General features: G+C 34.1%; 1 non-coding gene across 1 annotated transcript; it reads left to right on the forward strand.

Moving 5' to 3' along the window:
* Positions 1-19507: 19507 nt before the first annotated feature.
* On the forward strand, positions 19508-19614 carry LOC124173797. The gene has a single exon (XR_006868760.1). It is a non-coding gene; the product is annotated as a U6 spliceosomal RNA (small nuclear RNA).
* The last annotated feature ends 3537 nt before the right edge of the window (positions 19615-23151 follow it).

A 23151-nucleotide genomic window follows, 5' to 3' on the forward strand; every position in this document is an offset into this window, starting at 1 on the left:
AGTGGCTTTCATATGAGTTCAAATGAAAATATTAAAAATTGAGTTTTACATGTTTTTTCTTGCTACAAACGCGAAATCAGCAATCGCAAAGCAAAACATAAAAAGTGAGATTGATCTGAATAATCTTGTTACCAAAATGAACTTTTACTCGAAATAAAAAATTAAATAATTGAGTTCGATAAAGTTTTTATGTTATAAACACGAATTCACCTCACGCAATGACAAAGAAAAAATTAATTTTATATAAGTATTCTTGCTAAACACTCGAATTTGCACGAGAAATGAAAATATTAAAAATGTGAGTTTGATATTAAGATTGTTGTTATAAACACGAATTCACCACGCGAAATATAAAATTAAAAAGTTTGTTTGATATAAACTCTTGTCACAAACACGAGTTAACAACTCGAATTGAAAGAATTAAAAAAGTGTAATTGAATGAATATTCCTATTACAAACGCAAATTCACTTCTCAAAATGAAAACATTAAAAAAGTGAGTTTGATATGGTTTTTCTTGTTACAAACACTAATTGACCACTCAAAATGAAAAAAATTTAGGTGAGATTGGTATTACTATTTTTGTTACAAACGCTAATTCACCAATCGAAACGAAAAAATTTAAGAAGTGATTTCGATATTCATGTTACAAAGGCGAATTCATTTTTAAGAACGAAAGTAATAAAAAAGTGAGTATATCTTACTACAAACGCGAAGTCATCACTGGAAATTAAAAAAAAATAAAAAGTAAGTTTGATATTAATATTCTTGTTACAAACGCAATTTCACCTCTCGAATTGAAAAAATTAAAAAAAGTGAGTTTGATGAGAATATTCTTGTAACAAAAGTGAATTCACTACTCAAAATGAAAAACATTTAAAAAAAGTGAGTTTGATGGAGTTTTTCTTGATACAAACACAAATTCGCCCCTCGAAATTTAAAAAAATTAAGAAAGTGAATTTGTTACAAATACGAATTCACCACTCAAAATGAAATAATTAAAAATGTGAGTTTGATATTAAGATTTTTGTTAGAAACACGAATTCACCACGCGAAAAGTAAAAATTATAAACTTTGTTTGATATGAATAGTCTTGTCACAAACACGAGTTAAAAACTCGAATTGAAAAAATTAAACACGTGAGTTTGATATGAATATTCTTGTTACAAACGCAAATATTCACTCGAAATGAAAAAATAAAAAATATGAGTTTGATATGAATATTCTTGATCCAAACACGATTTCCCAACTCGAATTGAAAAAATTGAAAAAGTGAGTTTTATATGAATATTCTTGTTACAAACGCAAATATTCACTCGAAATGAAAAATTAAAAATATGAGTTTGATATGAATATTCTTGATCCAAACACGATTTCCCAACTAGAAATGAAAAAATTAAAAAAGTGATTGTGATATGAATATAATGGGTTGGGTTGGGTAGGTTGGATATCGGTGATATGTATCATTCCTAATGCTTTAATAGCTTAAAATATTCTACGATCTGTTGTCCCTTTGCGAGGTCACTGAAGGACATGAAAAAAAGTCGTTGAAGGTCATTGACATTTCAAGGTCATTCAAAGTCATACAAGGTCATTGACCGTTCAAGGTCATTCAAGGTCATTGACCGTTCAAGGACATTCAAGGCTATTGATCGTTCAATGACATTCAAGGTCGTTGTCCGCTCAAGGTTTTCAAAGTCATTGACCTTTAAAGGTCGTTCAAGGTCATTGACCGTTCAATGTCATTCAAGGTCATTGACCTTTCAAGGTCATTCAAGGTCATTGACCATTCAAGGTCATTGACCGTTAAAGGTCATTCAAGGTCATTGACCGTTCAGGGTCATTCAAGGCTATTGATCGTTCAAGGTCATTCAAGGTCATTGACCTTTCAAGGTCATTCAAGGTCATTGACCTTTCAAGGTCATTCAAGGTCATTGACCGTTCAAGGTCATTCAAGGTTTTTGACCGTTCTAGGTCATACAAGGCTATTGACCGCTCAAGGTCATTCAAGGTCATTGACCTTTCAAGGTCATTCAAGGTCATTGACCGTTCAAGGTCATTCAAGGTCATTGACCGTTCAAGGTCATTCAAGGTCATTGACCGTTCAAGGTCATTCAAGGTCATTGACCTTTCAAGGTCATTCAAGGTCATTGATCGTTCAATGTCATTCAAGGTTATTGTCCGTTCAAGGTCATTCAAGGTCATTGATCGTTCAAGGTCATTCAAGGTCATTGACCGTTCAAGGTCATTCAAGGTGATTGACCGATCAAGGTCATTCAAGGTCATTGACCGTTCAAGGTCATTCAAGGTCATTGACCGTTCAAGGTCATTCAAGGTCATTGACCGTTCAAGGTCATTCAAGGTCATTGATCGTTCAATGTCATTCAAGGTCATTGTCCGTTCAAGGTCATTCAAGGTCATTGATCGTTCAAGGTCATTCAAGGTCATTGACCGTTCAAGGTCATTCAAGGTCATCGACCGTTTAAAGTCATTCAAGGTCATCGACCTTTCATGGTCATTCAAGGTCATTGACCGTTCAAGGTCATTCAAGGTCATTGACCGTTCAAGGTCATTCAAGGCTATTGATCGTTCAATGTCATTCAAGGTCATTGACCGTTGAAGGTAATTCAAAGTCATTCACTCTTCAAGGTCCTTCAAGGTCATTGACCGGGTAAGGTCATTTAAAATTATTGATCGTTCAAAGTCATTTAAAAAATTAAATTTAAATATATTAAAAGGTTAGTTTGGTATGCATATTCTTCCTAATAACCGCTAGTTCTCTACCGGAAATGATAAAATGAAAAATTTCAGTTTTATATGAATGTTCTTCTTATAAACACGAATTCAACACTCGAACTGAAAAAATTAAAAAAGTGAGATTGATATTAATATTTTTGTTACAAACGCAAATACACCACTCGAATTGAAAGAATTAAAAAAGTGAAATTGAATGAATATTCCTATTACAAACGCAAATTAACTTCTCAAAATGAAAACATTAAAAAAGTGAGTTTGATATGGTTTTTCTTGTTACAAACACTAATTGACCACTCGAAATGAAAAAAATTTAGGTGAAAACAAAGCAATTTCTATTTAAAAAACGAAAGTAATTAAAAAAGTGAGTATATCTTACTACAAACGCGAAATCATTACTGGAAATGAAAAAAATAGAAAGTAAGTCTGATCTAAATATTCTTCTTACAAACGCTATTTCAGCTCTCGAATTGAAAAAATTAAAAAAAGTGAGTTTGATGAGAATATTCTTGTAACAAACGCGAATTCACTACTCAAATAGAAAAAATTTTAAAAAGTGAGTTTGATAGAGTTTTTCTTGTTACAAACACAAATTCACCGCTCAAAATGAAAAAATTAAGAAAGTGAATTTGTTACAAATACAAATTCACCACTCAAAATGAAAAAAATAAAAAGGTGAGTTTGATATGAATATTCTTGTTACAAACGTGAATTCACTACTTAAAATGAAAAAATTAAAGTGTCTTCATTTAAGTTCAAATGAAAATATTAAAAAAGTGAGTTTTACATGTTTTTTCTTCTACAAACGCGAAATCAGCACTCGCAAAGCAAAACTTAAAAAGTGAGATTGATCTGAATATTCTTGTAACCAAAACGAGCTTTTACTCGAAATGAAAAATTAAATAATTGAGTTTGATATAGTTTTTTTGTGTATATTCAACGTATTTGTATATTCACCTCACGAAATGACAAATTAAAAAAGTGAGTTCTATGTGAGTATTTTGCTAAACACTTGAATTTTCAGACGAAATGAAAAAATAAAAAATGTGAGTTTGATATTAAGATTCTTGTTACAAACACGAATTCACCACGCGAAATGTAAAAATGAAAAAGTTTGTTTGATATGAATAGTCTTGTCACAAACACGAGTTAACAACTCGAATTGAAAAAATTAAAAAAGTGAGTTTGATATGAATATTCTTGTTACAAACGCAACTATTCACTCGAAATGAAAAAATAAAAAATATGAGTTTGATATGAATATTCTTGATCCTTACACGATTTCCCAACTCGAAATGAAAAAATTAAAAAAGTGAGTGTGATATGAATATAATGGGTTAGGTTGGGTAGGTTGGATATCGGTGATAAGTTTCATTTCTAATGCTTTAATAGCTTAAAATATTCTACGATCTGTTGTCCCTTTGCGAGGACACTAAAGGACATAAACAAAAGTCATTCAAGGTCATTGACCTTTCAAGGTCACCCAAGGCTATTGATCATTCAATGTCATTCAAGGTCATTGTCCGTTCAAGATTTTCAAAGTCATTGACCTTTCAAGGTCATTCAAGGTCATTGACCGTTCAAAGTCATTCAAGGTCATTGACCTTGAATGACTTTGAATTTGTGACTCATTTCAAGGTCGAGGTCATTCAAGGTCATTGACGGTTCAAGGTCATTCAAGGTCATTGACATTTCAAGGTCATTTAAGGTCATTGACCTTTCAAGGTCATTCAAGGTTATTGACCGTTCAAGGTCATTTAAGGTCATTGACATTTCAAGGTCATTCAAGGTCATTGACCGTTAAAGGTCATTCAAGGTCAATGAACTTTCAAGGTCATTCAAGGTCATTGACCGTTGAAAGTCATTCAATGTCATTGACCGTTCATGGTCATTCAAGGTCATTGACCGTTCAAAGTCATTCAAGGTCATTGACCTTGAATGACTTTGAACTTGTGACTCATTCAAGGTCGAGGTCATTCAAGGTCATTCTCCGTTCAAGGTTTTCAAAGTCATTGACCTTTCAAGGTCATTCAAGGTCATTGACCGTTCAAGGTCATTCAAGGTCATTGACCGTTCAAGGTCATTCAAGGTCATTGACCGTTCAAGGTCATTCCAGGTCATTGACATTTCAAGGTCATTCAAGGTCATTGACCGTTTAAGGTCATTCAAGGTCATTGAACTTTCAAGGTCATTCAAGGTCATTGACCGTTGAAAGTCATTCAAGGTCATTGACCTTTCATGGTCATTCAAGGTCATGGACCGTTCAAGGTCATTCTAGGTCATTGACCGTTCAAGGCAATGCAAGGCTATTGATCGTTCAATGTCATTCAAGGTCATTGACCGTTGAAGGTTATTCAAAGTCATTGACTCTTCAAGGTCCTTCAAAGTCATTGACCGGGTAAGGTCATTTAAGGTTATTGATCGTTCAAAGTCATTTAAAAAATTAAATTTAAAAACATTAAAAGGTAAGTTTGGTATGAATATTCTTCCTTATAACTGGTAGTTCTCTACCGAAAATGATAAAACGAAAAATTTCAGTTTTATATGAATGTCCTTCTTAGAATCACGAATTCAACAATCGAACTGAAAAAATTATAAAAGTGAGATTAATATCAATATATTTGTTACAAACGCAAATACACCACTTTAATTAAAAGAATTTAAAAAGTGAAATTGAATGAATATTCCTATTACAAACGCAAATTCACTTCTCAAAATGAAAACATTAAAAAAGTGAGTTTGATATGGTTTTTCTTGTTACAAACACTAATTGACCACTCGAAATGAAAAAAATTAAGGTGAGTTTGGTATAACTATTTTGTTACAAACGCGAATTCACCACTCGAAACGAAAAAATTAAAGAAGTGATTTCGATATTCTTGTTACAAATGCGAATTCATTTTTAAAAACGAAAGTAATAAAAAAGTTAAAATATCTTACTACAAACGCGAAGTTATCACTGGAAATGAAACAAATAAAAAGTAAGTTTGATATTTATATTCTTGTTAGAAACGCAATTTCACCTCTCGAATTGAAAAAATTAAAAAAAGTGAGTTTGATGAGAATATTATTGTGACAAACGCGAATTCACTACTCAAAATGAAAATATTTAAAAAAGTGAATTTGATAGAGTTTTTCCTGTTACAAACTTGAATTCACTACTAGAAATGAAAAAAATTAAAGTGGCTTTCATATGAGTTCAAATGAAAATATTAAAAATTGAGTTTTACATGTTTTTTCTTGCTACAAACGCGAAATCAGCAATCGCAAAGCAAAACATAAAAAGTGAGATTGATCTGAATAATCTTGTTACCAAAATGAACTTTTACTCGAAATAAAAAATTAAATAATTGAGTTCGATAAAGTTTTTATGTTATAAACACGAATTCACCTCACGCAATGACAAAGAAAAAATTAATTTTATATAAGTATTCTTGCTAAACACTCGAATTTGCACGAGAAATGAAAATATTAAAAATGTGAGTTTGATATTAAGATTGTTGTTATAAACACGAATTCACCACGCGAAATATAAAATTAAAAAGTTTGTTTGATATAAACTCTTGTCACAAACACGAGTTAACAACTCGAATTGAAAGAATTAAAAAAGTGTAATTGAATGAATATTCCTATTACAAACGCAAATTCACTTCTCAAAATGAAAACATTAAAAAAGTGAGTTTGATATGGTTTTTCTTGTTACAAACACTAATTGACCACTCAAAATGAAAAAAATTTAGGTGAGATTGGTATTACTATTTTTGTTACAAACGCTAATTCACCAATCGGAACGAAAAAATTTAAGAAGTGATTTCGATATTCATGTTACAAAGGCGAATTCATTTTTAAGAACGAAAGTAATAAAAAAGTGAGTATATCTTACTACAAACGCGAAGTCATCACTGGAAATTAAAAAAAATAAAAAGTAAGTTTGATATTAATATTCTTGTTACAAACGCAATTTCACCTCTCGAATTGAAAAAATTAAAAAAAGTGAGTTTGATGAGAATATTCTTGTAACAAAAGTGAATTCACTACTCAAAATGAAAAAAATTAAAAAAAAGTGAGTTTGATGGAGTTTTTCTTGATACAAACACAAATTCGCCCCTCGAAATTTAAAAAAATTAAGAAAGTGAATTTGTTACAAATACGAATTCACCACTCAAAATGAAATAATTAAAAATGTGAGTTTGATATTAAGATTTTTGTTAGAAACACGAATTCACCACGCGAAAAGTAAAAATTATAAACTTTGTTTGATATGAATAGTCTTGTCACAAACACGAGTTAAAAACTCGAATTGAAAAAATTAAACACGTGAGTTTGATATGAATATTCTTGTTACAAACGCAAATATTCACTCGAAATGAAAAAATAAAAAATATGAGTTTGATATGAATATTCTTGATCCAAACACGATTTCCCAACTCGAATTGAAAAAATTGAAAAAGTGAGTTTTATATGAATATTCTTGTTACAAACGCAAATATTCACTCGAAATGAAAAATTAAAAATATGAGTTTGATATGAATATTCTTGATCCAAACACGATTTCCCAACTAGAAATGAAAAAATTAAAAAAGTGATTGTGATATGAATATAATGGGTTGGGTTGGGTAGGTTGGATATCGGTGATATGTATCATTTCTAATGCTTTAATAGCTTAAAATATTCTACGATCTGTTGTCCCTTTGCGAGGTCACTGAAGGACATGAAAAAAAGTCGTTGAAGGTCATTGACATTTCAAGGTCATTCAAAGTCATACAAGGTCATTGACCGTTCAAGGTCATTCAAGGTCATTGACCGTTCAAGGACATTCAAGGCTATTGATCGTTCAATGTCATTCAAGGTCGTTGTCCGCTCAAGGTTTTCAAAGTCATTGACCTTTAAAGGTCGTTCAAGGTCATTGACCGTTCAATGTCATTCAAGGTCATTGACCTTTCAAGGTCATTCAAGGTCATTGACCATTCAAGGTCATTGACCGTTAAAGGTCATTCAAGGTCATTGACCGTTCAAGGTCATTCAAGGCTATTGATCGTTCAAGGTCATTCAAGGTCATTGACCTTTCAAGGTCATTCAATGTCATTTACCTTTCATGGTCATTCAAGGTCATTGACCGCTCCAAGTCATTCAAGGTCATTGACCTTGAATGACTTTGAACTTGTGACTCATTCAAGGTCGAGGTCATTCAAGGTCATTCTCCGTTCAAGGTTTTCAAAGTCATTGACCTTTCAAGGTCATTCAAGGTCTTTGACCGTTCTAGGTCATACAAGGCTATTGACCGCTCAAGGTCATTCAAGGTCATTGACCTTTCAAGGTCATTCAAGGTCATTGACCGTTCAAGGTCATTCAAGGTCATTGACCGTTCAAGGTCATTCAAGGTCATTGACCGTTCAAGGTCATTCAAGGTCATTGACCTTTCAAGGTCATTCAAGGTCATTGATCGTTCAATGTCATTCAAGGTTATTGTCCGTTCAAGGTCATTCAAGGTCATTGATCGTTCAAGGTCATTCAAGGTCATTGACCGTTCAAGGTCATTCAAGGTCATTGACCGATCAAGGTCATTCAAGGTCATTGACCGTTCAAGGTCATTCAAGGTCATTGACCGTTCAAGGTCATTCAAGGTCATTGACCGTTCAAGGTCATTCAAGGTCATTGATCGTTCAATGTCATTCAAGGTCATTGTCCGTTCAAGGTCATTCAAGGTCATTGATCGTTCAAGGTCATTCAAGGTCATTGACCGTTCAAGGTCATTCAAGGTCATCGACCGTTTAAAGTCATTCAAGGTCATCGACCTTTCATGGTCATTCAAGGTCATTGACCGTTCAAGGTCATTCAAGGTCATTGACCGTTCAAGGTCATTGACCGTTCAAGGTCATTCAAGGCTATTGATCGTTCAATGTCATTCAAGGTCATTGACCGTTGAAGGTAATTCAAAGGCATTCACTCTTCAAGGTCCTTCAAGGTCATTGACCGGGTAAGGTCATTTAAAATTATTGATCAATCAAAGTCATTTAAAAAATTAAATTTAAATATATTAAAAGGTTAGTTTGGTATGCATATTCTTCCTAATAACCGCTAGTTCTCTACCGGAAATGATAAAATGAAAAATTTCAGTTTTATATGAATGTTCTTCTTATAAACACGAATTCAACACTCGAACTGAAAAAATTAAAAAAGTGAGATTGATATTAATATTTTTGTTACAAACGCAAATACACCACTCGAATTGAAAGAATTAAAAAAGTGAAATTGAATGAATATTCCTATTACAAACGCAAATTAACTTCTCAAAATGAAAACATTAAAAAAGTGAGTTTGATATGGTTTTTCTTGTTACAAACACTAATTGACCACTCGAAATGAAAAAATTTAGGTGAAAACAAAGGCAATTTCTATTTAAAAAACGAAAGTAATTAAAAAAGTGAGTATATCTTACTACAAACGCGAAATCATTACTGGAAATTAAAAAAAATAGAAAGTAAGTCTGATCTAAATATTCTTCTTACAAACGCTATTTCAGCTCTCGAATTGAAAAAATTAAAAAAAGTGAATTTGATGAGAATATTCTTGTAACAAACGCGAATTCACTACTCAAATAGAAAAAATTTTAAAAAGTGAGTTTGATAGAGTTTTTCTTGTTACAAACACAAATTCACCGCTCAAAATGAAAAAATTAAGAAAGTGAATTTGTTACAAATACAAATTCACCACTCAAAATGAAAAAAATAAAAAGGTGAGTTTGATATGAATATTCTTGTTACAAACGTGAATTCACTACTAAAAATGAAAAAATTAAAGTGTCTTCATTTAAGTTCAAATGAAAATATTAAAAAAGTGAGTTTTACATGTTTTTTCTTCTACAAACGCGAAATCAGCACTCGCAAAGCAAAACTTAAAAAGTGAGATTGATCTGAATATTCTTGTAACCAAAACGAGCTTTTACTCGAAATGAAAAATTAAATAATTGAGTTTGATATAGTTTTTTTGTGTATATTCAACGTATTTGTATATTCACCTCACGAAATGACAAATTAAAAAAGTGAGTTTTATGTGAGTATTCTTGCTAAACACTTGAATTTTCAGACGAAATGAAAAAATAAAAAATGTGAGTTTGATATTAAGATTCTTGTTACAAACACGAATTCACCACGCGAAATGTAAAAATGAAAAAGTTTGTTTGATATGAATAGTCTTGTCACAAACACGAGTTAACAACTCGAATTGAAAAAATTAAAAAAGTGAGTTTGATATGAATATTCTTGTTACAAACGCAACTATTCACTCGAAATGAAAAAATAAAAAATATGAGTTTGATATGAATATTCTTGATCCTTACACGATTTCCCAACTCGAAATGAAAAAATTAAAAAAGTGAGTGTGATATGAATATAATGGGTTAGGTTGGGTAGGTTGGATATCGGTGATAAGTTTCATTTCTAATGCTTTAATAGCTTAAAATATTCTACGATCTGTTGTCCCTTTGCGAGGTCACTGTAGGACATGAACAAAAGTCATTGAAGGTCATTGACCATTCAAGGTCATTCAAGGTCATTGACCGTTCAAGGTCATTCAAGGCTATTGATCGTTCAAGGCCATTCAAGATCATTGACCTTTTTAAGGTCATTCAAGGTCATTCAAGGTCATTGACCGTTCAAGGTCATTCAAGATCATTAACCGTTCAAGGTCACCCAAGGCTATTGATCGTTCAATGTCATTCAAGGTCATTGACCTGTCAAGGTCATTCAAAGTCATTGACCTTTCAAGGTCATTCAAGGTCATTCACCGTTCAAGGTCATTCAAGGCTATTGATCGTTCAATGTCATTCAAGGTCATTTACCGTTGAAGGTAATTCAAAGTCATTGACTCTTTAAGGTCCTTCAAGGTCCTTAACCGGGTAAGGTCATTCAAGGTTATTGACCGTTCAAGGTCATTTAAAAAATTAAATTTAAAAATATAAAAAGGTTAGTTTGGTATGAATATTCTTACTAATAAACGCTAGTTCTCTACCGGGAATGATAAAATGAAAAATGTCAGTTTTATATGAATGTTCTTCTTAGAAACACGAATTCAACACTCGAAATGAAAAAATTAAAAAGGTGAGATTGATATCAATATTTTTTTGTTACAAACGCAAATACACCACTCGAATTGAAAGAATTAAAAAAAGTGAAATTGAATGAATATTCCTATTACAAACTCAAATTCACTTCTCAAAATGAAAACATTAAAAAAGTGAGTTTTATATGGTTTTTCTTGTTACAATCACTAATTGACCGCTTCAAATTAAAACATTTAGGTGAATTTGGTATTACTATTTGTGTTACAAACGCGATTTTACCACTCGAAACGGAAAAATTAAAGAAGTGATTTCGATATTCTTGTTACAAAGGCGAATTCATTTTTAAAAATGAAAGTAATAAAAAAGTCAGTATATCTTGTTAAAAACGCAATTTCACCTCTCGAATTGAAAAAATTAAAAAAAGTGAGTTTGATGAGAATATTCTTGTAACAAACGCGAATTCACTACTCAAAATAAAAAATTTAAAAAAGTGAGTTTGATAGAGTTTTTCTTGTTACAAACACAAATTCACCGCTCGAAATGAAAAAATTAAGAAAGTGAATTTGATAAAAATACGAATTTTTCACTCAAAATGAAAAAATTAAAAAGGTGAGTCTGATATGAATATTCTTGTTACAAACGTGAATTCACTACTAAAAATGAAAAAAATTATAGTGTCTTTCATATGAGTTCATATGAAAATATTAAAAAAGTGAGTTTTACATGTTTTTTCTTCTACAAACGCGATATCAGCACTCGCAAAGCAAAAGTTAAAAAAGTGAGATTGATCTGAATATTCTTGTTACCAAAACGAACTTTCACTCGAAATGAAAAATTAAATAATAGAGTTTGATATAGTTTCTTTTTGTTTGAAACACGAATTCACCTCACGAAATGACAAAAGCAGAGTTAGGAGTTTGTTATGATTTGTGCCAGCCAAGTGAGTTGATGAAAAATACTAGAATTACATATCGGAGGGAAGGAAGGAGGTGTAACAGGTGTGTAGGTATAAAAATCTGTTATTACCTGGTTTTGCTGACTTCATCAACGAATTTAAAAGACAGTTTGAATTAGAAGAACAGCCAAGTTTCTTATTTGGCAATTGAAAGAGAGAAAGAGATCGTACCTACTGATTGCATTCTGATTAAATAGCATGTGATGTCACTATAGAATTCATAATTAATTCTGAGGATATATGTTATGAGGTGAAAATATTTTCGTATTTCCTTTTCCAAAGGATTTGTTGGTCAAAGTACTACAATAAAAATTGTAGGTAAGTCCATTAACAATATCTGGTGTACGGCTTGGTATTTCTTCGAGATAAATATATAGGAATAAGTGAGGCAAGTGAAAGATTGCGTGACAAAGAAAGGATTTAGCAAGTTTCGTACGTAATGTACCTATACAAGATACTGTTTGAGTTTTCTTTGGATGCTGAGAAAGGAAATTGATGCAACCAATACAGCGCGTGTGGGTAAAATAGTGAGAATGACTGATTTGCTCATAAGATGGTATGACATATTTATGAATTTGTAAGGCAAATGAGCCTTTAGAATGTGGAAGTTTACTAATCATTGTACTTTTTGTGACTAAAGTAAAATGACCTCTCATTCTTTTGATAGAAAAAGATTTGGAAAGGCACCGTAAGCAAGAGAAGTCTTCTCTTCTCTGTGTGTTCTGATGTGTAGCCTTCAACGGAAAAAATTGCGACTTTATTGCCTAAGTGCTGTTCGTAGCCAAACACAGGTTATGTACTATTAAAACCTCCTAGCAAATTATCTACCATCAAAAGTAGCTTCAGAGCTATAGAATCAGTGGTGCATCTACCATCAAAAGCTGTTTCAGAGCCATAGAATCAGTGGTGCCCATCTAGATACCTCATGTTAAAATATAAGCAGTGGCGGCGCGTGCGTATACGCATGTTAGCAAGTGCACACCCAAAGATGAATGAACTTTAAAAGAAAACTATTCCTTTGTAACGAGAAGGATAAAAATCCTGTCTACACATGTAAGAAACATGAACCTCCGAACGCTACAGCTATCTCCTTTTCGAATTCACCGCTCTACAAGTGTGAGATCACGTGGCATCGTGCCGGGCGCATATTCGGTTTATGCGATCGCTTATGGGTGCTCTGGCGGGACGAAGTATGCGGGGGGGTATGCGCTATTCAAAGGGGCGATGGGAGCAGACTCAAAACCATGCGAATGCGCAGGCGCATATTTTTGGTGACTGACACGCAGGTAGTGTAGTGGTGTAGCCGTCACCTACACTACCTGCGCCCAGGATCTAGTTCCGTGTGTAACAGAGTCATCTGTATGGCCGTTTTCTACACTACTTCCGCATAGGGTGTATATATTATCCGGAGGACTCTCGTTTGCAAACCTGCAAATGCTTCCAGTGCCAATTAGCGGAATTGATTTGAACTTCATGCTAAAAACGCTTTCCTTCGTTAGCTTATATTGTAGCATTGTGTATTGTATTGTAGTAGCTACTTACAATTAGTGGTGTGCTTTCTATACGGCATTGTGATTAGTGTCAATATTTATAAATTTTACGTGTAATAGGTGAAAGTCTTTCGTTTCGTATATTTACACTCGCTGATAGTTATAATTCGTGCTAGTGTCGGTACATTTTTTAATATGAATCCAGTTACGGTCCAGGAATTGAAAAATACGAACTTTTCTCAACTAACGATTGAAGAAAAGTTGCGAATAAAGCAGCATGGAAGACCTTTGCCGACATTAGAATTAATCCAGACTACAAAGTGCAAAGGAAAGGATGTGACTAGGAAGTTTAATGAAAATGCATTTGCGAAATACGAATGGCTGTGTGGATGTAATGTGACAAATCGCCTCTTCTGTTTTCCATGCCTTATGTTTGCTCTTGACAAATCCACCACTTGGACGCATGGTGGATTTTGCGATCTATGTCATTTAAAACAGAAGGCTGATAAGCATGCAAGTTCTAAGAGTCATATGAATGCTGAATTAGAATTTAGTATGTTAGGTAGATACAACATTAGACAACAACTCGACAGTGCCTTCAGACGGAATGTTGAAAAACAAAATACAGAAGTTGCCAAAAATCGTTATGTCTTGTCTCAGATCATAAATTGTGTACGATTCTGTGGTGCATTTGAACTGGCATTGAGAGGACATGATGAAACTGCGGAATCCGCCAATCCGGGCATTTTTCGAGGTCTGATCAACTTCACGGCAGAATTAGATTCAGTTCTGAAGGATCATTTGCTCCAAGCTACTGTCTTTAAAGGGACATCTAAAGACATCCAGAATGACCTGTTGCAATGCATGCTTCAAGTTTGTCAGGAAGAAATAAAAAGTGAAATTAATAAAGCTGATTATGTATCGGTTATAGCTGATGAAACCACAGATTTATCCTCGCTATATCAAATGGTAGTTGTATTTCGATATGTTCTTCCAAATGGGAAACCAGTTGAACGATTCTGGACATTTTTAAATTCCAGTGACTGCAGTGCTTTGGCTTTGTCCGCGAATATCAAGGAAGTGTTGACTGAAGTGGTTCCGGACAAAAGAAAACTTGTTTCGCAAAGTTATGATGGAGCCAGCGTAATGAGTGGCCGTCACTGTGGAGTTCAAGCCTTGGTGAAAGAGGACTATCATTTCGCACATTATGTGCATTGCTACGCACATAAATTAAATTTGATTATGGCTCAAGCTACAAGTCAGAACACCCCGGTGAGAATATTTTTCGCTGATATAAATGAAATTCCTACCTTTTTTTCAAATTCCCCGCAGAGGGTGAAAGTATTAGATGAAGTGGTTGGAAAGCGATTTCCTGGCGTGTCAAATGTGAGGTGGAATTTTAAGTCGAGGTTAGTTGAAACCGTTTATGCCCACAAAGAGTCATTATCAGAATGTCTTGAGAAGATTGAAAATAGCAGTAGACAAAGTAGTGCTATTTCTCAAGCAAGAGGATTACACCTTAAAATTGAACAGCCAGTTTTTATGTTTTGGCTAGAAGTCTTCCATAGAGTAATGCCACACGTGAGTATACTGTACGATCAGCTACAGAGGAAATTAATAGACACAGTGTCAGCAAATGCAGCCATTAAGGATTTCGAATCCGCAGTAATGAGTGTCAGGGAGAGCATTGACAATCTTTGTAATAACTCAGAGACAAGATATGAAAAAAGAAGACGTGAGGACACTTTCATCTCCAGAAACCTAGCTGCAAAAGAGGTTTGTGATGTAATACTCAGTCAGGCTAAGGAACGATTCTCTTTTACGGGCCATCTTATGGCATCGGTCCTTTTCTCTTCCGAAAATTTCCCAAATTTCAACCAGGAATTCCCAGAAAAGTATTTGCATAGTGTACATGAGTCATATCCATTCATAGAACAAGTTCGTCTTCGGACTGAGCTTGAAATAATTTACATGCGCGAGGACTTCCGGAAAGTCTCTAGTGTCGTTGCTCTACTAGGATTCATTGTTGACAATAACATTCAAAACACATTCAGTGAAACAAGTAAACTACTGAAAATTCTGGTGACAATTCCGATGACAACCAGTGAAGCAGAGAGGTGTTTTTCAACACTTAAGCGTGTTAAAACATTTTTACGTAGCACGATGGACGAGGACAGGCTCACTGCTTTGGCGATGTTGTCAATTGAAAAAAAGTTCCTGGATGATATCGAAGGTTTCAACGACAAGGTGATAGACAAGTTCGCTCAGAAGAAGGAAAGGAGAATGAATTTCATCTACCATCACTTGTAAAGGTGTGTTTAGAATAATTATTTTCATTATCATGCTAATATTATTTCTATTCATGCAATTTTAAGGGTAGAATGTACCAGTGAAATGTTTTGCTTGCTATGTATTCTATTACGACGAAATATGATGCTCATGGATTAGGATTAACTTAATGTAATTAAATCATCCCATATCTGCTCTGATGCACACCCTAGATAAATTACCACCAGCCGCCACTGAATATAAGAGTGCCAATTTTGTTACCAATACTTATCCTATTTCAGGTTTGAATATTTTAATATAGTGAAAGTAAACAATTCGATACTTTATCCTGAAAAAGATTGGTTTTATTTCACACATTTGAGCCTTAATTCAAGGAGAGAATTTGGACCCTTGCACCTGAAGACCGAGGAACATCAAAGCCAGATTAATCAAAGAAATATTATTTTAAGGTTCTTAAGCATTGTCTGCTAAGGGAATATATTTATTGAGGTTCTCAAGCATTGTTTCAAACATTCCCTTAGCAGACAATGCTTGAGAACCTCAATATTGTTTGTTTCAAACTGTTGATTTTTCTCCTCTGATCAAACCTCTGATTGTTTCAAACATTCCCTTAGCAGACAATTTAGATTTTAGCATTCCCTTAGCATTTAGATGGTAGACAGAGTCAGTTGTATTTCTTACAATATTGAGCCAGCTGGGCTACTCTTGCTTGCTATTGGGGAAAGCTGTTGTCTGTGTACATATGTATTTGCTCATGAGGTTGAATTTACAGGAAATGACTGCGCATTCACCACCATTCCATTCGTTATTTTCCATGCTCATCAGTGACCACTGAAATTTTTTCATCGATAAGCTCTTTCAAAGTATCTTGTATGATGTTGGGCAAGATATAGTGGAAGTTTCATTGCAGTGGAAACTCAGTGGAAAACATTGCAGTATTTCCACTGAGTTTTATTATAATAAAATCAGTGGAAATATTGCAATTTCTAATTTTTCTAATAACTCTTTCAAAGTCTTAAGTGGGATCCTTGGTATGGTTTCTTCCTAAAATATTAACCCTTTCTACTACTTGTCGACGTTCGAACCTGTGTGGCGTGAGGTTGAAGCGAATGGAGAAAAAAAGGAACAATTTCGCACGTGCTGAAACGGCGAACCGCTCATTTCTCTCGTTTTCTGCTACAATTCACGCCAATTTTTTACAAACAGCACTTGTCATCTACGCCGACAGCTTTCTTTTACTACTTCTCCTCTTTATTGCACTGAAAATTAAGTTAATTCGTCCAAATAATTAAAGATATCGAAAAAAGAGCAGGCATACACAAAATTGTTGACTGCGCGTAATATCAAAAACTTGTGAATATGGGCCATTCTTAAAAAGAAATATCTTCCACCACGTTTCCACAATAAATTCATCATATTACATTACTTGATTAATAAAAAAATTCGATATCTGGCTCATTTTATTGTTTGATGAAATCTATCTAGATATATAAAAGAACGAGTATATAGGCGCTTGAATTCATCAAACGGGGGGTGGGAACATAGTTGTGTCAAGTGTTGTCGAGTCATGTGCACATGAGTGGTTTAAATGGCTAATAAAACATTCACAATAACGTTTAAATGAGTGAAATAGGCGGGCAATACTCTCATTCACAGTCAACATTACTTAAGACCTTCTTAGTAACCACGGTGATAAATGCTTCGGGAAACCGTTTTGATGTGAATGATTTACGTTGTGTAGAAAAATATAGTGTATGGTAGATGAACTTATGAAATGTAGCCGATTTTTCGTATTTCTGCCCTTACCGTAGGATTGTATCACCTCGTGATTTTCTCACCCATTTTTTATTTATGATGTTTGAATACAGCAAACTAAATGAAATTAAAAACATCTTTTTAGAAAATAAACGAACAGAGACTAATGAAATGATTATCCGAATATATATGTCTCAAATAATGAAGTAATGTTCGGATTCCACTGACGATGTATGTCTCTCAATGCTCTAATTTTTTATATCTAAGGAAGGTTTATAACAAGAAAACGAATTGATTACAATAAATATATGAATACGGTTAAGAAACTTGAATTGGAGAAAGAAGCAAAGAATGTTCAACTGTCCCCGTTGATGTTAAATTCTATGATATATTTCACAAAAACGTAGATTTGATATGTGTCGAATGGGGGCTTGGAAAGCAAATATATTTAATTGGTGCAGCATGAACAATGCTATAATAAACATATTCATAAAATTTCTTCGGTTTAACATCATTAGTTAGACAGATACGAAAATTTGCATATTTGCTACCATAATCATATCGAATTATCAAGTATACTGACACGTGAAATTAAAATTTCGCAATCCTATTGATTTATCTTCCCGTTTGGTCATCTATCCTATATTTCATGGTCAAATACGCCCGCGGATGTAAAATCCTGCATGTTATAGCAATTCGATATATTTTAAGAAAACGCTGAATTGATATATATCTAATGAGACACAACATGCAAAACATATTTCGATTGGGGTTTGTGAAGAATATCAGGATGTACACATTCACCAAATTTCATTGGTCCAAAGGATATACGAATCAAGTTATGCCAATTTGCGTATTTTCTATAATAATCGATTCGATCATTCGACTATACTGCATCTGTAATGTAAAATCCGCAATGCTTTTGATTTTAATTCCGGTCTATGGCCATTTACCATATAATTCCTGGTCAACTTTGCCCGTTAATGTAAATTCCTATGTGTTATAACAATTCCATATATTTTAAGAAAAAGCAGATTCGATATATATCGAATGAGAGACTATATACAAAAAATGTTTCCATTGGGAATTATGAGGAATACCAAGTTGTACCCATTCACCAAATTTCATTGGTCCAACGCATATACTATTCAAGTTATGCCAATTTGCGTATTTGCTACAATAATCGATTCGATCTTTCGATTAAAATGCCATCAGCACTGTAAAATCCGCAATGCTGTACATTATAATTCCTGTTAATCGTCATCTACTCTATAATTCCTGGTCATCAATGCTTGTGGATGTAAAATCCTAAATGTTAAGGCAAATCGATATAATTTGGAAAATGAAGATTCGATATATATCGCATGTGAGACCATATACAGAACATATTTCTATTGGGCATTGTGAGGAATATCATGATATACCCATTCCCAAAATTTCTTTGGTCCAACTTATATAGCAATCAAGTTATGCAAATTTGCGTATTTGCTATAAGTATCGAATCGATCTTTCGAAAATACTGCCATCTGTACTGTAAAATCCGCAATCCTATTGGTGTAACTTCCAGTCTATGGGTATCTACTATATTATTCCTGGTCAACTATGTCCTTGGATGTAAAATCTTATATGTTCTAGCAATTCGATATATTTGAAGAAAAAGCATATTCGATATATATCGAACGTGAGACTACATACAAAACATATTTCCATTGGGCATTGTGAGGAATACCAATATGTACAGTCAGATTCAAAAGAATTGCAACAAATGGAGCGGCGCCACTTTCGCCGCAGTTTTGAAATCGAGTTTTCGTATTTTCTATAGTGGGAGGGAAATTTGAACAACATTCCCACTTCCCGAAATATTTTTTATAACAACATCATTAAAGGGAAATGTATGCGAGGTATGTGCAGTGTTTAATACCACATAAATTGTGCAGCTCATGCTAGATAATAAATCTACGTCCAGAAAGTCAATTTACCTTCTCTCGTAAGCTGGCCGATCCGTCGAAGTATGTTGTCTTACAATTAACGCTGAAGCTTTTCGATAAGCGATAGCGAACAAAACATACACATAAAATATCCGCCGCAATATCACAGCAAATAATGCCACTGAGTGTTAAAATTCAGTTTGATTTAGTGACACTAGAATACTGGTTCATTCCCTTTCCTGACAAAGATCGTAATGAATCCCCTTCTGAGTCAACGTACTCGCTTCGGCGGAACATATACTAAAATTGGAACGATACAGAGAAGATTAGCATGGACCCTGCGCAAGGATGACACGCAAAATCGTGAAGCGTTCCACATTTTTAAGCAAATATTCATGTATTCAAGAAATCTCTGACACGCACAGGAAACGACAAATTAGTAGATCTCTGGGACTATACCCCGGACCCAGGCTCCAGACATCGTACGCCAATCTCGGCCCTAATCCCAAACCACATCCCTTCCCCATAATTAAAAAAAAAAACAATCAGAAATACTGAAAAGAAAATGACTATTTAAATAGCAGAAACCACATTTACAGAAATCCACTGGAGACAGCCAGAAGGCTGGGGCTAGTGATAATAATCAAAACAGAAATTCCGGCGAGGCGAGGCTTCTGAGTCAACGTGTGAGATGGACTAGTGGTGAAGGAGCAGACTTACCGCGGTAGTAATCCGAAGTAGGTGTTTCGAACCTCTCGGCAAAATTTTTTTTTCAGTTACATGGGATGGCAGTAACAATTTTTTAAATCCATTTAAACGCATATTAACTTAATTTAACACTGCTGTCGTTATAAAAATTTTAATGGAGAAAATTCTCTTTTTGATTTCCGCAGATATCATTTCCTATCATTGGATTCATATTTGGACTCACCTTTTACCTGTTACCAATACGTGGCTCCGTAGCCGCATAGGTCTATACTATGCGCTGTAACTTCATGAGAATTTTGCGAGGGATCAAGTCCGAAGTGATCAATTTTTTTCATTTTTTAAACAATATTATTGCAAAAGAATGCAGTTTATTTTATCAACATAATAATGATGGTGACTACGAAAAATTCAATACTGGATTTTTTTTAAGGAGTAAAGTTTTCTAAATGTAGACCCCGAGGTGATCCACACATGCGTAAATCCTCACATCACATGAAGTAAATTTAGGAGCAGTAATTCAGGGAAAGCTATTATATCTAAATTGATTAGCACTCTCATAGTGATACATTCATCTTATGAACAGTGAAGAAAAGAACCGACCGAAAGGTAATCTAACATATGACATTAACTTTGACATATGACATAACTTTGACATTATGACTATGACATTAACTTTGTCGCAATTAACTGTCATAGCGTTATAAACAAGAGTGCTAAAATCGGGTGTAAATTTCAGGACGCAGACATGGTCATAGGAACAGAGAGTTGACTTATGAAGGATATAAGCGACAGCGAAGTTTTCCCTCCAGGATTCTACAAGTCCGATCCAGAGTCGATGAGATGCTGCAGTTCAGAGGTGGCGTCAGTGATGAAAAGGCGGCTGACTGCAGGGCGCTTGCCGCGTTTACCAACTACCCTACATGTTTTCCGCGAAGCTACATGGGGACACACAGCGATGCGCCTTCTCCGCAAACCTCGCGTGATAACAGCATAGCCCGTCGCTGGATGGGGGACGGGAGTTCGCACGGGAGCGGCTGCGGGAATTGTCTCGCCGCTCTCGACGGCGATGTATGACACTTAGTGACCATATGAGATTGCTCTTGCACACTCAAATATGTACATATAATACTGGATATTACTGCATCTGGTTTTTTGGGGTACCTACCTTACCCTACCAAGAAGTGACAATATATAAATATAACTAATAACTTACCATCATAGGGGGGCACGAGGGCCCGTGCCCCCCCAGACCCTCAAAAAAATTTGCAATATTTTTAATACGGTCCCATTATCATTGCGTTCGCTTTGTATTACGAAGTATCCTTGTGCCCCCTAGAACAAAATCCTGAATACGGTCACGCTTGTGCCTCCCCCCCCAAGAAAGAAATTCCTATATCCGCCCCTGCTTACCATTATATGTATAAATATTTCAGGATATTCCTCTATGATGTGTGTTACACAAAAATGTCCCAGGTTGGGCGCACACAGTAAAATACACACTTAAAGATGAAAATAAATAAATTTTCAGGGGCAACTACCACCTTCCTCAGAGTTAGTTAAGATTTTTATTAAATTGTCTTGTACTGTGCGTGCCCAACCTGGAATATTTTCATCTCATATGTATAAATATTCGAGGCTAATATCCCAAAGCCCCTTCCCCTCCATCTTACTGTCAAACAGTGTTAGATATTAAAAAAAACACAATACAAATTTGCTATGCAAATGAGGCTCTGATTGCCATGGTTGAACTGACGTGGCAGATCGCTGCCGAGTTCTCAATCAGCCACATAACCAGAAAGGTACTAAGAGTTTGGGTGTTATGCGGTTTGCCTTTACTGATTCTCTTTTGTCGTTGTCGCTTCGGAGGTATCAGACAACGATACACTCGTTACAAACTTTTCAGCTACTTAACGATGAAATAATCTTTCAGCATTATAACAATTCATTGATTACTGGAATACATAAGTCGTTACATATACGAAATGTAACAACATAATTTGAAAATTGGAGTGCTGGAGGGTTTGTGGTCTTTTCAGCAGATGCGTTGCAGACAGTTACCTCCAGGGGAGAAATATGAGGGATGTTTATGTCCCCAGAACACCCCTATGGTTATAAAAAATTAAAACATACATTATTAAAATCAATTTATACTGATCAAGCATTACCAGTACTATTACACTTATTCACAAAATTACATTCATCCATTGTTAAAGCCCTACCTAACTAAATACCTAAACATGCACGCCTGAATATAGACTAACTAACGCCATAATATAGACTCATTGCACGATGTCCAAAGGCCTGCCTAGTTGAGTTATTTACCATCGACAGCATTATATAATTAATATATAACCCATATTCTCCCGTTCCAAATCTAAACTGTAGCCAAAAAAATACATGTTATTATTCTTTTTGTGTAACAATGTCCTATTATCATCACAAAAATGGATTAACAATGCTAACAAATTGCCTATTTGCATACAGTTGAATGAATTAAAATATAGTTATGCACACAATATATGCCCAATGTAATTGCACTTGATGGATGCTTTCTGAAAATGTTCACTTTATTTAGGTTAATTGTCAACTGGCGAATGTAAAATTTTGTCAATGCTTTAAAGACATTCCATTTTACTGGATTTGTGCCAGCACTTTAATTTTCACAAAAATTACATGTAAAATATTTTATGTCACCAATCACAATATTTTATTTTTATAAACAATAAAATATTTTATTTTTACAACATCTCCTTTGTAACATAGTCAATTGTATACAGAAAATAGTTTTATTGCCTTTACTTGTACAAAGTAGTAGGGAGAAATTACATGCACACAATTTAATAGTATTTAAAATTCTTAAATTAATAATTTTAAATGCTATTAAAATAATATCATTAAAAAAATTGAGACAAATTATCAACAACAATAATACAAATTGACCTTAGCAATGGCTACAATTTATTCTGGTCAAGGTGTTACTTAATTATATTTTCATGGTCGCAAATACGAAGACCTGCCTATTCTGAGTCATTTCTAAACAACTGTCAGATGCAATATTAAATCCCTACTCTCCTGCCCCAAGTCTAAACTATAGCTGGCAAAAATACAAGCAATAGTTACAAAAATAAAAGAAGGCTCTGTACAATATTATCGAAAAACCACAAAAACAGTAATGCAAATAGTACTTAGCACTGGAATAAAGAACACAGCGT

This window comes from Ischnura elegans, chromosome 1 (assembly GCF_921293095.1).
Source record: "Ischnura elegans chromosome 1, ioIscEleg1.1, whole genome shotgun sequence".
Taxonomy (NCBI): Eukaryota; Metazoa; Arthropoda; class Insecta; order Odonata; family Coenagrionidae; genus Ischnura; species Ischnura elegans.